The 14,769-nt window shown below is 39.4% G+C and overlaps 1 long non-coding RNA gene and 1 other non-coding gene across 3 annotated transcripts in view; one reads left to right on the plus strand and one right to left on the minus strand.

Annotated features, from left to right (window-relative positions):
• The window catches only part of LOC137226278 (uncharacterized), a 96,696-nt gene that overhangs the window by 3,990 nt on the left and 77,937 nt on the right, over positions 1-14,769 (plus strand). The gene's annotated exons all lie outside the window — the stretch shown is intronic.
• Positions 12,719-12,791, minus strand: TRNAA-CGC (transfer RNA alanine (anticodon CGC)). The gene has a single exon. It is a non-coding gene; the product is annotated as a tRNA-Ala (tRNA).

Below are 14,769 nucleotides of genomic sequence, written 5' to 3' on the forward strand. Positions count from 1 at the left end.
TTGTCTTTTTATGTTTGACTTGTTTCTCTTAGCATAATGCCCTCAGTGTTCATCCATGTTGTTGCAGATGACGAGATTTCCTCCTTTTTTATGGTTAAATACTATTCCATTATATGTATATGTATGTGTATATATATATATATATATATATATAAAATATCATGTTTTCTTTATCCATTCATCTGTCAGTGGACACTTGTTTCAGTGTTTTGCTTGTTGTAAATAGTGCTGCAAAGAACATAGAAGTGCAGATATCTCTCTGGGATAGAGATATCATTTCCTTTGGATAAATACCAGGAGTGGGATTGCTGGATATAGTAGTTCTATTTTCAAGATTTTGAGGAACCTCCATACTGTTTTCCAAAGTGGCTGTACCAAGTTACATTTCCACCAGCACAATACAGGCGTTCCTTTTTTTTCCATATCCTCATCAGCATTTGTTATGTCTTGTCTTTTTTTTTTTTTTTTATGTCTTGTCTTTTTGATAACAGCCATTCTAACGGGTGTGAGGTGATAATCTCATTATGGTTTGATTTGTATTTCTTTGATGATTATTGATATTGAGCACCTTTTCATGTACCTGTTGGTCATTTGTATGTCTTCTTTGGAAAAATGTTTATTCAAGTCCTTTGCTCAATGTTTTAAAAACATTTTTTATTTCTTTAATGTTGTATCTATTTTATTTATTTATTTTTGGCTGCATTGGGTCTTCGTTGCTGTGCACGGGCTTTCTCTAGTTGCGGGGAGCGGGGGCTACTCTTTGTTGCGGTGTGCGGGCTCCTTATCGCAGTGGCTTCTCTTGTTGTGGAGCATGGGCTCTAGGCGCTCAGGCTTCAGTAGTTGTGGCATGTGGGCTCAGTAGCTGTGGCATGTGGGCTTAGTTGCTCTGTGGCTTGTGGGATCTTCCCAGACCAGGGCTTGAACCTGTGTCCCCTGCATTGGTAGGTGGATTCTTAACCACTGTGTCACCAGGGAAGTTCCCGTTTAAAGTGTTTTAAAGAGAGTATATAATGAAGTGTTAGGTAACAAAATACATATTAACTGTGAGTTCAAAGTTAATATGGGCCACAACAGTCACGGAAAATTCATGAAAGAGGAGAGTGGATGAGATTTTGGCTGGTGCTTCCAGGCAGAGGGAGTAAAACAACAGGCCTGTGGAGGATAGTATGAAGACTGGTCTGTAATGGAGTTAACCCTGTTATTCCTTTACAAAGACTTTATCCTAAGAAATTAACCAGTTATATTCATAGATGTTAATAACAGTGCTATTTAAGTTGGTAAAAGCTTGAAACAATCTCTATTTTGTTTAAGAGTTTCTCCTAAGAAAATAGTAAAAAATACCATATTCAAAGATGATCATTACAGTGTTATTTAAAATGACAGAAATTGGAAACCATCTACATTTTAACCAATAGAGAAATGCAAATGGCTTAGGCTGCATTCATTCAACAGACTATGTGTTCATTTCAAAACGTATTTTTAATTATAACAAGTTGGCAAAATGTTTATGACTTAGTAAAAAATGTATATAATTATGTAAAAGAAGCAGAATGCGAAACTATAAGTACATTATGCTGTTAATTTTGTGGAAAAAAAATGCATGTCTTAGGAAAAAAGCCTGAAAGAAAATACACCAAACATTTTATATGAGGATAATCTCAAGGTGATGTCATTATGGGTGATTTTTATTTCCATCTTTACATTTTTCTGTAGTTTTAACACTTCTAGCAATGATTATACATTTTGTTTATATTCCTAGGTACTATCTGTATTAGCTTACTGGGGCTGCTGTAACAATATACTAGGCACTTAAACAACAAATTAATTTTCTCATAATTTGGGAGGCTAGAAGTCCAAGATCAAGGTGTCAGCAGATTTGGTTTCTTCTGAGGCTTTTCTCCTTGGCTTGTAGATGGCAACCTTCTCTCTGTCTTTACATGGTTGTCCTTTTGTCTGCACATGTTTCTGGTGTCTCCCTTTGGGTCCAAATTTCCTCTACTTATAAAGACAATGGTCACATTGGATTAAGGCCCATCCTAAAGACCTCATTTTTGCTTAATTGCCTCTTTGAAGACCTTGTCTCCAAATACAGTTACATTCTGAAATATTGGGGGTTAGAATTTCAACATATAAACTTTGGGGAGACACGATTCACCTTATAGCACTATTTAAAAATATGATTGGTATAATATTGAAAATATGAGAAACACAAAATGGGGCAAGTGTGAGTAGAATAGAAAGATATATGGTGGCTAATGGTGGGAGAACAGGTGAAATAACAATGATATCTAAATTATTTTTTTCTTTTTTAAAATTGAAATATAGTTGATTTACAGTGTTGTGATAGTTTCAGGTAGACAGCAAAGTAATTCAGTTATATATTGTGGGACTCGAGGGACATTGTTCCAGCTAATGATTAAGAACTCTCCAGACAATAGGGGCTTCTTAGACAATGGGTGAATTTCCAGGATGTCCGGCCCCCTTCCGAGAAGGAGGGAGATAAACAAAATGTAAAAAAGGTATCTCTCAAAGAACCAATCAGGAAGCCTGGGACAGGTTCCCTCTATGGTCCGAACAGAGGCTAGGAACCTATCATTAAAAATCACAATTGAATCCACACTTTGCATAACAGGAAATTGAGACCTATAAAAATACATGTTCACGCCCTGGGGGGGTTCCTTCTTCGGCCTCCTGCGTGAGGACCAAGGAATCCCGGTGCACCGGCCTTCAATAAACCTCTTGCGTTTTGCATCGGCTTCCGACTCTTGTTGTTTCCTGGGCGAGTCGAAACTCCTAGGAGACCGCGAAGGTCTAACAATATATGTATGTGTGTATATATATATATTCTTTTTCAGATTCATTCTATTATAGGTTATTACAAGATATTGAATATAGTTCCCTGTGCTATACAGTAGGTCCTTGTTGGTTATCTATTTTGTATATAGTTGTGCGTATCTGTTAATCTCAAACTCCTAATTTATCCCTCTCCCTCCTTTCACCTTTGGTAATCATAAGTTTGTTTTCTATGTTTGTGAGTCTGTTTCTGTTTTGAATTAAGACTGAACTTAAAAAAAAAACAGGCCTAACTTAATTTTTTATATTCAGTTCTCTCTGTTCAAATACCTGGTGTAGTTTCTGTCTCTTGACTAGACTCTGATTTTTACAGTAGTGGAGCTGGATTTGGGGAAGGTGTGGGTTTAGTTTTGGATATCTGAATTTCAATGACAGTGGGATATTCATGTAGAAATATCTTGTACCTAGATGGAAAAATGACACTGGAGTTTGTGGGAGAGATAGGAAACTGAAAACATTTGTCATTGTCAGCACTGATGTGATGATGGAAACTGTAAGACTACTTGAATTCTCTGGGTGAGTGGTGTGGCGATCCAAGAGCAGATGGTTGACCATGGTCTTGCATATACTCACAAAGAAAAAGTAGCAAAATTAAAAAAAAAAATCACAAACTTGAACATATAATGATGATTTTATGATAAAGCATTGATAAATGAAGCTCATACCAAGACTTTTGTTTTTTTGTACAGTTAACTTCTTACCCAACCTGTGTTTCCAAGTCTATCCCAATATTGGGGCTATTGTGACAAATCAAAGCCTAGGAACCCTGGAGCTCTTACTTTTTTTACCCTAAGACCTTTGGGGAAAGCCCCCAGGTCACATTGAAGGCAGTGACTTATCTTTCCTCTTTTATCTTTTGGTTTTACCAGTCTGCTAACAATACCATAGTGGTACTGCAGAACATTATAAAAATTATGAGAATTTTTTTTGGTAATAGGTCTTTTTTTTTTTAATAAATTTATTTACTTATTTATTTTTGGCTGCGTTGTGTCTCTGTTGCTAAGTGCGGGCTTTTCTCTAGTTGCAGCCCGCGGGGGCTACTCTTCGTTGCGGTGCTTGGGCTTCTCATTGCGGTGGCTTGTCTTGTGTGAAGCACGGGCTCTAGGCATGTGGGCTTCAGTAGTTGTGGCGCACGGGCCCAGCTGCTCCGCGGCATGTGGGATCTTCCCAGACCAGGGCTCGAACCCGTGTCCCCTGCATTGGCAGGCGGATTCTTAACCACTGTGCCACCAGGGAAGTCCCTGTAATAGGTCTTTATTGGAGTATAATTCCTTCACAGTACCGTGTTAGTTTATGTTGCACAACAAATCAAATCAGCCATATGCATACACATGTCCCATATGCCCTCCCTTTTCAGCCTCCCTCCCATCCTCGCTATCCTATGCTGCTGCTTCCCACCAGCCAACTATTTTACATTTGGTAGTGTATATATGTCAATGCTACTCTCACTTCGCTGCAGCTTTGCCCTCCCACCCCATGTCATCAAGTCCTTTCTCTATGTCTACCTCTTTATTCCTGCCCTGCAACTGGGTTCATCAGTACAATTTGTTTTAGATTCCATATATATGTATTAGCATATGGTATTTGTTTTTCTCTTTCTGACTTAACTTCACTTTGTATGACAGACTCTAGGTCCATCCACCTCACTACAAATAACTCAATTTTGTTTCTTTTTATGGCTGAGTAATATTCCATTGTATATATGCGCCATATCTTCATTGTCCATTCATCTATCGATGGACATTTAGGTTGGTTCCATGTCCTGGCTATTGTAAATAGTGCTGCAGTGAACACTGTGGTGCATGTCTCTTTTTGAATTATGGTTTTATCAGGGTATATGCCCAGTAGTGGGATTGCTGGGTCATATGGTAGTTCTATTTTTAGCTTTTTTAAAAATTATTTTATTATTTTTTTATTTTTAGCTTTTTAAGGAACCTCCATACTGTTTTCCATAGTGGTTGTATCAATTTACATTCCCACCAACAGTGTAGGAGGGTTCCCTTTTCACCACACTCTTTCCAGCATTTATTGCTTCTAGCTTTTTTGATAATGGCCATTCCGACCATCATGAGGTGATACCTCATTGTAGTTTTGATTTGCATTTCTCTAATAGTGATGTTGAGCATCTTTTCATGTGCCTCTTGGCCATCTATATGTCTTCCTTGGTGAAATGTCTATTTAGGTCTTCCGCCCATTTTTTAACTGGATTGTTTGTTTTTTTGATATTGAGCTCCATGAGCTGTTTGTATATTTTGGAGATTAATCCTTTGTCTGTTATTTCATTTGCAAATATTTTCTCCCATTCTGAGGGTTGTCTTTTTGTTTTGTTTTTGGTATCCTTTGCTGTGCAAAGCTTTTAAGTTTAATTAAGTTCCATTTGTTTATTTTTGGTTTTGTTTCTGTTCTCTAGGAGGTGGGTCAAAAAAGATCTTGCTGTGGTTTATGTCAAAGAGGGTTTTTCCTATGTTTTCCTCTAAAAGTTTTATAGTGTCTGGTATTACATTTAAGTCTTTAATCCATTTGGAGTTTTTTGTTTTTTTTTTTTTAGTTATTTATTTTTGGCTGCATTGGGTCTTTGTTGCTGTGTGCGGGCTTTCTCTAGTTGCTGTGAGCGGGGGCTACACTTCGTTGCAGTGCGTGGGCTTCTTATCGCTGTGGCTTCTCTTGTTGGGGAGCATGGGCTCTAGGCGCACAGGCTTCCGTAGTTGCAGCACGTAGGCTCAGTAGTTGTGGTTCACGGGCTCTAGAGCACAGGCTCAATATTTGTGGCGCACAGGCTTAGTTGTTCCGCAGCATGTGGGATCTTCCAGGACCAGGGATCGAACCTGTGTCCCCTGCATTGGCAAGCAGATTCTTAACCACTGCACCACCAGGGAGGTCCCCATTTGGAGTTTATTTTTGTGTATGGTGTTAGGTAGTGTTCTAATTTCATTCTTTTACATGTAGCTGTCCAGTTTTCCCAACATCAATTATTGGAGGGGCTGTCTTTCCTCCTTTGTATGTTCTTGCCTCCTTTGTCATAAATTAGGTGCCCGTATGTGTGTGGGTTTATCTCTGGGCATTCTGTCCTGTACCATTGATCTATATTTCTGTTTTTGTGCCAGTACCATACTGTCTTGATTACTGTAGCTTTGTAGTATAGTTTGAAGTCGGGGAGCCTGATTCCTCCAACTCTGTTTTTCTTTCTCAAGATTGCTTTGGATATTTGGGGTCTTTTGGGTTTCCATACGAATTGAAAGATTTTTTGTTCTAATTCTGCGAAGAATGCCATTGGTAATTTGATAGGTATTGCAATGAATCTGTAGATTGCTTTGGGTAGTATAGTCATTTTCACAATATTGATTCTTCCAATCCACGAACATGGTATATTTCTCCATCTGTTTATGTCATCTTTGATTTCTTTCATCAGTGTTTTATAGTTTTCTGAGTACAAGTCTTTTGCCTCCTTAGGTGGTTTATTCCTAGGTATTTTATTCTTTTTGTTGCAATGGTAAATGGGAGTGTTTCCTTAATTCTCTTTCTGATTTTTCATTGTTGGTGTGTAGGAATGCCAGAGATTTCTGTGCCTTAATTTTGTATCCTGCACGCTTACCAAATTCACTGATTAGTTCTAGTAGTTTTGTGGTGGCATCTTTAGGATTTTCTACGTATAGTATCGTGTCATTGGCAAACAGTGACCTTTTTACTTCTTCTTTTCCAATTTGTATTCCTTTTATTTCTTTTTCTTCTCTGATTGCTGTGGCTAGGACTTCCAAAACTATGTTGAATAAGAGTGGTGAGAGTGGACATCCTTGTCCTGTTCCTGACAACTCATTCAAACATCCACTGTGTGCCTACTTTGTGTCAGGTGTCTGTTATGTGTGTAGTTTACTGCTGACAGTTGTTCTAAGCCTTTTCTCTCCTTTGGTTCCCTCTGGTTGCCCCTCAGTACATATACCTTCTTCTCTTTTGACAGAGAAGCCTTACCTCCTACTTTCCTAACAAAGAAAAGAACCATGTGAGGTGAGCCTTTTAATCCATTCCAAAATAACTCTGTTTCTTTCTCCCCATCTTAGAAGAACTGAACTTGCTCTTTTTTTTTTTTTTTTTGCGGTACACGGGCCTCTCACTGTTGTGGCCTCTCCCGATGCGGAGCACAGGCTCCAGACGCGCAGGCTCCAGACGCGCAGGCTCAGCGGCCATGGCTCACGGGCCCAGCCGCTCCAGGGCATGTGGGATCCTCCCAGACCGGGGCACGAACCCCGCGTCCCCTGCATCAGCAGGCGGACTCTCAACCACTGAGCCACCAGGGAAGCCCTGAACTTCCTCTTTTTAAGTTTGAACTATCCTTGTGTTCTCAATCCTCTTTGTCTTCTCCCTCTTCATCCTTGTGGGTGCTATAACAGGTAGAATCAAAGATTTCTCCCTTAAATATCTTCTTTTTGTCTAGCTTAAGCACCTTTAATTTCCTCTTCCCTCCTTGGCCTGTAGACATCTTTTTTCTCTGTGCTGGAACACACACACACACACACACACACACGCACGCACGCACGCACGCACGCGCACACACACACACACACCCCTTTGTTTGACCTTGATGCAACTCTTAGCCTATTTTTCTTTTATTGTTGTAGGTTTATAATGGAGCAGGAGCCTATGGGACCTTCCCCAGACAGGCCCTTCCCCCATATCCAATGTTTAGCTTATCTCTGAAGTACCTAGATAACAGTATTTGATGCACATTTCCTGAGTTGTTTTACAGATGTGAACCCCCCCCTCAAATGGAAGATGTTAACTACTTGATGACCTTTAGCACATAGCCCCAGGCCTCCAGGCACCTAAGGACTAATAATGTTAACCCCTGTGACACCGCCCTGTTCCCTCACCATCAGCCAGTCACAGAACTGTGCATGAGTCGATCACATACCCTGCAACCGTACCCTGCAACCGTCCTCCCTCACCTGGCTTTTCAAAATGCTTTGCCAAAACCCTTCTGGGAGCTCGGGGTTCTTTTGGGCATGAGCCACGCTTCTCCTTGCATGGCCTTGCAGTAAACCTTTCTCTGCTCCAAGCTTTGATGTTTCTGTTTGTTTGGCCTCACTGTGCGTCAGGCACAGGAACTTGTGCTAACAGGTTTAAGAATGAAACTCCATTCCCAATGCACAGTCACTCCTAGTTCTGCTCGCTTGACTCCTGCTGCTGCTTCGGCCTCTGTCCCTGTCATTCAGACTGGTCACCGAAAGGCAGTCCTGGCTTCCTAGTCACAAGGCACAGTGGGTTTTTCTCAGCCCTCCCTGTCTTAGCTTCTCTGTGGCATTTGACACTGTTGATCCCCCTTTTTTCTAACACTCTCTTCTCTTGATTTTCATAGCACAACATATGATTTTCTTCTCATCTTTTTGCTCTAACATTTTCAAAACAGTTTAGATGAGTAAATGTACTGAGCCTAACTTCCAACATATCTGTTGCAGTTTGAAGGGGTCAGGAAGGAATAGTGGGCGTTACCAAAAGCTGATTGCTGCTCAAATAGGCTTTGTAGCATGTTGTCCAATGATGTTAAAAGCTTCCTCACTTGGAAGGTCTAGATATTTGATTGTGTCCAAGGCTGGTTAAAGTAACCAATCTTATAAGAGACTAATGCTCCCTATGTAGTGTCTTCCCTGAGCAGAGCTTGCCTTTCCAATTCTCTTTATTCCTCTAAGTTTCAATCTTTCAGTTTCTAATATCTCAGATGTATTAATTCCATTGTTGAGCAGTGGTCACGCTCTCTCTTCTGATTTTTACTTTTTATTTCCTAATGATATGTGTTGATTTTACTTGTCACGTTTTCAGAGTTCTGGAGGTGTTTGCTGTCAACTCAGTGTTCTATGTAAGAAAAAAGCCCCACTTTGTTTGACAGGCTTTTCTCTCTTCTTAAATGTAGGAGTTATTTAACATAATCTAGATTTTGAAAAGTAGAATGCCTCATGGAGATTTTATGTTTGTTACTCAAGATGTAGAAAATAGAGTTCATTTTTGTCTGAGAAGAATCTTCTCTCCGTAAATAAAAAGTGATTACTTAAAAAGTCATCATCCTATTGAGAATGGATAAGAATAAGAAAAAATAACCTGGTCTTATAAACAATTTCTTTTTGTATTGTGCTAAGTTATAGGTGAACTTCTAGTTCTTACTGTTGTTAGTTGATACTTAACACGGAGCCTTCAGCCAAATGAAAAGGGAACCGTGCGTGGTGAGTTGATGGAAAATGGAGCCTTTACGGCGAAGAAAAAAGAAGTCTGAAGTTATTTCTCTGTGAACTTTAACTACTGTTTCTTCCTGATTTCAAACATGGCAGGTTTTAATAGAGACTTAACATTCATCCCTGCTGTTGTCATTTACTTTGAGTTAACCATTTATTACTGAAACTTAAAGATAAAATCTAGGGAGACTTCTCAACTTAAGGTTCATAGCCTTTCTCTAATTATCCCTCTTCTCTCACGTTGTACTGCCTTTCCCCTATACATTTGTTGTACTTGGGTACATTGTGAAGTCCAAATTCACATTCTGTTTTTATTTCAGTATGAGGGAATTTCAGAGTATAAGGTCACTTGGCTAGTAATAAGTAAGTCAGGTCAAAAATTTATCCTAGATCTCCTATTAGCCAAATTGAGAACAGTTAGAACCTCAGAATTAATAATAACATAGTAATCCACTAACTAAAATAATCCATGAATCCATACTGATGTACACAAATGAATGAATAAATATATAAAAGGTAAAGAAGGGAAAATCTCCTTCCAGCAGAATGCCAACTAATAAATGTGATAAATGAGGAAGGAATGATGGAATTAGAAAATCACCATTTGGCAACCACCATATTAATAATTGCTTCAGGCAAGAATCATCAAAGGAAGCTAAAATTTGTGGGGGAGTTTGCTAAGGAACATGACACTTACATAGTCTCAAGATTATCTAGTGATTACACAGGGAAAAATAGTAATTTTACAGTGGCACAATCTGGTAGACACTGACTTAATCAAATAACCAAAACTAATATTACCAATAAGGAAACCAAGTAGCATCATGTACCTCTGATGTGATGCATTGACAAGTTGGCATTCCTGCCAAAAATGCATAATCTGAATATAATCATGAAGAGACATCAGACTAATCCAAACTGAGGGATTGTCTACAAATAACTGGCCTGTAGTCTTCAAAAAAGTCAAGGACATGAAAAACTGATTAACTGTTCCAGATGAAAGGAGGATAAAGACACATGACAGCTAAATGTAACATATAATCCTGGAATTGGAGACTGCACTTAAAAAAAAGAGGAAGGACATTGTGGAACAATTGATGAAATTTTACGTGGGACTGTAGATTAGACAATGGTATTGTATCAAAGTTAAATTTCCTGATTTTGATAATTGTATTGTGATTATATAAGAGAATGTGCTTGTTCATAGGAAATGCCCATTGAAATATTTAGGGGCAAATAGGTACGATGTTTGCAACTTAATTTCAAATGGTTCAGAAAAAAATGAATACACATACACAGGAAGAATGATAAAGCAAATGGGGCAAAATGTAAACACTTGGTGAATCTGGGGAAAGAGTATATTGGAGTGCTTTGTATGATTCTTGCAACTTTTCTATAAACTTGAAATGATATCAAAATAAAAAGTTACCAAATAAACCCAATTCTGAATTTTGGGGGATTAATTTTTTTAAGTAAAATCTTTAATTGACGTATACTAAGCATACAGAAGAGCACAGACACCAAAAGTGTACAGCTCAATACCTTTTTATGAAATGAACCCCCCCGCGTAATCGTGATCCAGGTTAGGATCTAAAATATTACCGACATTCTGGAAACATCCTTCCTAGTCATTACTCCATCCTTCCACTGCAAAGGCAACCTCTACATGACTTCTATTATCATGGTTTAGTTTTGCCTCTTTTTGAATGTTGTGTAAATAGAATCATACCATATGATTATTTTTTGTGTTTATTTTTTCCTAACATTTTTGTCTGTGAGAGTCATTTCTTGATGCAAGTAGCTGTAATTCATTTATTTCTTTTATATTCTTTAATATTGCGCTGTATTTAAATAGACTGTAATTTATTTACCTGTTCTAACATTGTTGGACACTTGGGTTGTGTAGTAGGCAGTCTCTAAGATAGCCCCTAGTGATCCTTGTCTCCTGTTATTCATCACATTGTGTAATCCTCTCTCCCTGAGTGTGAGCTGGACCCAGTGACCAGTCTCTAATGAATAGAATACGGCAAAAGTGATGGGTTTTCACTTCTGCGATTAGGTTGCAAAAAGACTGTGGCTTCCATTGTGGGTTCTCTTTCTTAGTTTGCTTACCTGGGGGAAATCAGTGTCATGTCATGAGTCAACCCTCTGGAGAGGTCCAGATGGTGAGAGATGAATGAATGAGCTTGGAAGCAGATTCTCCAGCTCCAGGCAAACCTTGAAATGACTGCAGTCCAATGGCTGACAATTTGACAGCAACATCATGACAGGCTAAGAGCTAAGCCACACTGGATTCCCGACTCAAAGAATCTGTGAGATGTTAATGTCTATGTTATCAGCTGCTAACTTTTGGCATAATTTGTTTTGCAGTAATTGATAACCGATAGAGATTTTTTTTTTCTAGTTTTTGACCATTACAAACAGTGCTGGCCAAACCTTCTTATATGTGTAGTGCACATATGTGAGCATCTGGGGTGTATACCTAGGAGAAGAATTACTGAGTCATAGGGTATATTTATGACAGCCTTACAGTTTTCCAAAGTAGTTGTACTGGTTTATAAGCCCACAACAATGTATGAGAGTTCCTATTCTTCCATACCCTTGGTAGCACTCGGCATTATCCGTCTTTTTTAGTCAGTATGGCATATCATTTAAAAATATTTTATCTTGAGATAATTTCAAACTGAGAGAAAAGTTGCGAGAACAGTACACAAAACTTCCATATTCTCTTTACCTATATTCCCTAATTTTTAACATTTTACCATATTTCTCTTTCCCTCTAATGTATATGATGATTCTTTCTCTGAGAACAAGTTGCAAACATAATGACCCGTCCCTTAAATACCACAGTGCATTTCTCCCAAATAAGAGCACTTTCATATATAATCATACTGTAACCATCCAGAATCAGAAAATCAACATCGATACAACACTATTATTCAATCCATAGACCCTGTTAAAATTTTGACAACTATCCCATTCTCTTCCTCTCTTCTGTGGTCTAGAATCCAATCAGTATCATGTTGCATTTAGTTGTCATGTCTCTTTAATGTCCTATAACCTAGAATAGTTCCTTAATATTCCTTAATGTTAATGTCTTTCATGACCGTTGACAGTTTTAAAGAGTATACATGTTTCATTCTGTTAGTACCGTTGATTGGGGTTTGTCCGATGCTTCCTCACATCCAGACTCAGGCCATACATTCTTGGCAGGAGTACCACCCAACCTCCCCAAAACAAACAAACAAACAAACAAACTGATGCTGTGCTCTTCTTAGAGAATCACATTGGGAGATATCCAATATCAACCTGTCCCATTGCTGATGAGGGTAACCAAGATCACCTGGCTAAGTTGATACTGCCAAGTTTCTCCACTGTGATGTCATCATTTTCCCATTTGCAATTTAATAGTGTTTTGTAGGGAGATAGTCCAAGACTCTCCCAATATCCTGTTCCTCATCAAACTTTAGTCACCAATCTTAGTATCCATTGATGACTCCTGCCTAAATCAGCCACCAATATGATGGCTGCCACATGGTGATTTTTAACGTCCATCATTCCTTCTACATTACTAGATGACATTCAATTGTCAGAAAGCATTTTCCCTTCCTTTTTTTTTTCTTTTTCTTTGGTATTTGGGATCCCAGTTCCCTGACCAGTGATTGAACCCGGGACCCCTGCATTGCGAGCACAGAGTCTTAACCACTGGACCACCAGGGAAGTCCCCTCTTCTTTCTTATTCAGTCATTCTTTCATTCATTTATTCATATCAGTATGGACTCATGGATTCCTATGTTAGTCAATGGATTAAGATCTATCATTATTATAACATTATTATGATGATCAGATTGTTCCAGTTTTGTTTTTTTTTTTAACATCTTTATTGGGGTATAATTGCTTTACAATGGTGTGTTAGTTTCTGCTTTATAACAAAGTGAATCAGTTATACATATACCTATGTTCCCATATGTCTTCCCTCTTGCGTCTCCCACCCTCCCACCCTCCCTATCCCACCCGATTGTTCCAGTTTGGGCTAGTGTGAACCCTCTCAAGCTGAGTCCCATGTCCTTTGGACATATCAAAGTATTCTTTGAGCACTTCCTTATTTTCTGCTACAACAGGATGTTCCAAGCTCATTTTATGCCCCGGTCCTGGAATCAGCCATTTCTTCAAGGAGCCCTGTTTCCTTTTATTTGTTTATTTTTATTTTTAAATTAATTTTTATTGGTGTATAGTTGATTTACAATGTTGTATTAGTTTCAGCTGTACAGCTAAGTGAACCAGTTATACATATACATATATCCACTTTTTTTTTAGATTCTGTTCCCATATAGGTCATTACAGAGTATTGAGTACACAGTAGGTTCTTATTAGTTATTTATTTTATATCTAGTAGCATGTATATGTCAATCCCAATTTCCTAATTTATCCCTCCCCCCCGATTCCTTTTAGTGGAGAATGGTATTTAGAAACCAAGATCTGGGTGTTTAGTATGCTTATAATACCTATGTATCACAGGCATCCACTGATGATCTTTCCTATCTATCTATCATCTATTTATTTCATCATGTATGAGTTCACACCAAAATCTCTAATTCCAGTCCAATACCTCTGTTTTTTTTTCTAGTCTTCCTCCATTCCATTTGTGTAAATTCCTCCTGAGGCCCTGATAAGCCTGGCTCTCATTGTCATATATTTACTTATTTCTCAATCTTCCTGTATGTAACCAATCTCCCAACCACAAAGACTGCCTACTTGGCTGGCCTTCTTCTTGGTCCTGCCAACTTCTCAGTCTCAGCCCTGATGCCATTTCCTTGGCCAGCATCTGCCTTAGTTTGTTCTCTCCCTGTGGCTGCCTTTTTGGCAGCCACACTGCCACCTTCAAAGATTGGGCAAGGAAGGGCAGGGAAGAGGGGAGAGCAAGAGCCATCCTGCTATTTTGACTCTTAGACCAGCGTTTTATTGATCTGGCTCCTTAGTGAGAATTCAGCTCGCTTCAGGAATAGATACCCACTGAGAGTTTGGCCCCTTAAAATATCCCAGGGTGCTGGGTTATTTAATGACTTAAAGTGACTAATATTGGCAGGATTAAGCATTATTTAATGAGAATGGGGGAAGAGAAACAGCAGGAGCAGGTGGGGAGGGATAAACAATCACCACTCCAGTTGGGCCTTGGATAGAGCTCAACTTCAGTCTTAGTTTTTTTTTTTTTTTTTTTTTTGCGGTACACGGGCCTCTCACTGTTGTGGCCCCTCCCGTTGCGGAGCACAGGCTCCGACACGCAGGCTCAGTGGCCAAGGCTCACAGGCCCAGCCGCTCCGCGGCATGTGGGATCTTCCCGGACGGGGACACGAACCTGTGTCCCCTGCATCGGCAGGCGGACTCTCAACCACTGAGCCACCAGGGAAGCCCCAGTCTTAGTTTTATAGTGAAAATGGTTCCCATCAGTGCTCCTGCCCCAGAGCGTGAGCTTGCCATAGAAAGGCTGTGTTGGGTTGGAGAGGAGATGGAAGATAGGTTTTCAGATCTATTCTGAAGTGGAATGCACATTTTAGGATGGTTTTGGCATCCACTTGGCCTTCCCAGATGCCCTGTGGTCAGGCTAGACCTCTCAAGCAGCTTCAGACTCCCAGGCCCCTGACCCAGGCTGGAGTCAGAATGGCCTCTGGAGGGCAGAGGAGCACCGTGTGATCCTGCT

The sequence above is a fragment of the Pseudorca crassidens genome, chromosome 1 (genome assembly GCF_039906515.1).
Source record: "Pseudorca crassidens isolate mPseCra1 chromosome 1, mPseCra1.hap1, whole genome shotgun sequence".
Taxonomy (NCBI): domain Eukaryota; kingdom Metazoa; phylum Chordata; class Mammalia; order Artiodactyla; family Delphinidae; genus Pseudorca; species Pseudorca crassidens.